The following is a 2,973-nucleotide window of genomic DNA, read 5'->3' as shown; positions in this document are numbered from 1 at the left end:
AACTGTTCTTCTTCTTCTTCATGCCCCTTACCGCTTGTATGGTAGCAGACTAGTAGAATGAGAATAAATTCTAGATGACTTATCGAAATATGGCCACTAGCGCGAGATGGCTACGGCGGGTAAGTTTTTAAGCAAACATAAATAAATTGACCAATATTTAATGCCTAATGGCATCATCATTTGCATATATAATATTTTACGTCTAGTCGCTACTGGCTAGAATGTAGTGATGCAATGATATCATAAAAATGGATATATTTTACTAGCATGATGAAACAATTTATCCATCCTTGTACAATATACGGGACGGAAATATTTTGAACCTGGGGGGCGGGGGTAAGGAGAGGAACATCTTAAAATTCCGGCGCTCGGGACGAGTATATTTGCTATTTCCCTGCGAAGGTGAGAAGATATCAGGACGAAAATTGTTCGAAATTTTCCGACACTGTGAAAATCTTGATGCCCACACACTATTTCCAGTGAATTTCTGGAATTTTTTTTTTAAAAAAAGGAATTTGCCGAAATCGGGAGTGGCACGGTAACTCGCAAACCCCCGACAAATTACGCCAAATTTTTCCAGCATCGTGTGCACTCATTCGGTTTTTTGTAGGGTTGGAATTTCCTGCACAAGTACGTTTAATTATAATCTATAAAAACACACAGGATGAAGAAAAGTGAATGAAAAAGCGATGGACTATCTGCCCACTGTTACTTTTGCCGATGATTATACTGTATATTCTAGACAAAGAAATTAAACACCATATCACTTGGACCTTTCGGACCACAGTTACGGACCCAACCTATTTCATTTTACATTAATCCTCGAAATTTTGACCTGAATAACAATCGATTCCTAATCGATACTGTGATCCAGCCATGATGAAAAATAACCTCCAATGAGATTGTCCCTCATTTTTAATAAGCTTAAATAAACATAAAAGCGACAACGAATCAGAGCTCTGAGCTGCTAGGAGTGCTGTGGAAAGTGAAGAAGGCCAATTGGTTGACCAAACACAAACGGACGTAAATGATTGGTTTTCTTCTTCAAGCGTTTGCAACGAGGAGGGAACAAAGTTGAAAGCCAATCAGAACTTAGAACTGCATTGCGTATGCGGTGCGCATTAAATTCCTATTGCGTATGCGAACAAATGAAAATTGTCCGAAAATTTCATATCGTCGCACTCTGCATACACCACATCGTACCACACAAATAGCAATACGAACTTCAATAAAGGAGTTGCACAGAAATTACAGCAGCAATTCCTGAGTATTAGGCTTTGGTGTGACAGTGGGCCCGTTCCGAAAGTCGCACGAGTTTAACGCGTTAAACGAGTTATGGTAACTGGCCGTTCCATAAGTGCTTCCGTGCGTTTCGTGAGTTTCATTATGCTGTCCCAAAAGTCGCATTCCGTGCGTTTCGTGCAAGAACGAGATTCACCAAACGCACGGGCCAGGATGCTGGTTTGTTCCGTGAAAATCGTCTGCTCCTTGCATACAAAGCGCGTGCTGATGGATTCAAACTGCACTAGTTCGGAAAATGTATTATAATTTTAACAGATAGCGATATGAAGCAACATGCACAAGATAAGTATGCCTTGACCGTTCTTAGAATGTGATTAAAATTAGTAACAGTGGCCATAATAGAGTTTATTTTTGCCATAAGGACATTCCTTCCGCTGACGCCATGCGGAAACTTTGCCTAAACAAAACGCTGCGCCTGCGCTTTCGCCTAGAGTGTCCCATAAGTCCGTAAAATAACTGGTTTCACCAGATTCACGAGCCCAGTTATTTTCGTTGAATGCGTTCGTTTCGTTAAGACTTTCGGAACGCACCCATTGATTACTTAGCCATGATAATACCGATTCGTTGTTTTACATGTGGAAAAGTGATTGGAAACAAGTGGGAAGCCTATCTAGGACTACTGCAGGCAGAATACACAGAAGGCGATGCATTGGATGCTCTTGGCTTGAAGAGATACTGCTGTAGAAGAATGCTTCTCGGTCACGTCGATCTTATTGAGAAACTGCTGAATTACGCTCCTCTAGAAAAGTGAAAACCGGAACAGAAATATGCTTCTTGCGATACACCACATTATGTTGCACTCTGTTGTTGCTTGTTGAGCAGACATGCGTACTATTACACACCATTTTCTACAACTATTCAAAAAATGTAACTGTATATTCTACTCAACATAATTTAAATACATGTATTTAATGCCCAACTAGACGTGTACATTTTATCCTTTGCGCAACAGCCCATGAAGGGCCTGGGCATACCTACCGACTGCCGGTCTCCATCCCACACTTTCTTTCGTCACCTCTAAGCGTGGAGATCTGCAACCAGTGATGGAATAGTCGGGGGGTCAGCCCGACGTGTACATAATTCTTAGAAATTACAATATTCTAGGGGCATGTGCATGTTACTCCTGTGAACGTTGGAGATACTTTTGGTAAATTTCTCGTATCGGACAAACGGCTGAAATTTGCTAGTTCATTTAATTTGAATATTCGTACTTACGTATTCTGCATTGAGAAACATTGCTGAAGGTGGCATTTCGCTTATTTCACGGAAATAAGCTCTATTTGTGACATATCGAGTAAGTTTTCTTCGTTTCTTTTTGCCTTCGGTAACACGCAAAATGGCAGTCACAGTTTCACTACCGTAGTCGGCATGCAGTCTTTCCACCCCACTGCACCCAAAAATACCTACGTAGCCCCACAAACCATTGACGCATAGCCCCACGAACCATTCATACATAGCCCCACGAACCATTTCCGGTAAGGTTAGGTTAGGTAGGGTCACTATAGGTTACAATAGTGAAAAATTGGTTTCGAAAAAAATATGCGTAGCCCCAAACACCATTCTCGCATAGCCCCACGAACCATTGACACATAGCCCCACGAACCATTGACACATAGCCCCACAAACCATTTGCGGAAATGTACCTTCTTCAGTTACATAAACACGTGTTTG

At 41.4% G+C, this 2,973-nt stretch overlaps 1 pseudogene; it reads left to right on the top strand.

The window, feature by feature from the left end:
* The first annotated feature begins 1,839 nt into the window (after window positions 1–1,839).
* Window positions 1,840–2,214, top strand: LOC145978024 (DNA-directed RNA polymerases I, II, and III subunit RPABC5 pseudogene; annotated as a pseudogene).
* Window positions 2,215–2,973: the final 759 nt, after the last annotated feature.

The sequence above is a fragment of the Lepisma saccharinum genome, chromosome 24 (assembly GCF_977018435.1).
Source record: "Lepisma saccharinum chromosome 24, izLepSacc3.1, whole genome shotgun sequence".
In the NCBI taxonomy this organism is placed as follows: domain Eukaryota; kingdom Metazoa; phylum Arthropoda; class Insecta; order Zygentoma; family Lepismatidae; genus Lepisma; species Lepisma saccharinum.
The sequence above is the reverse complement of the archived record's forward strand: the minus strand, read 5'-3'. Positions and strand labels throughout refer to the sequence as shown.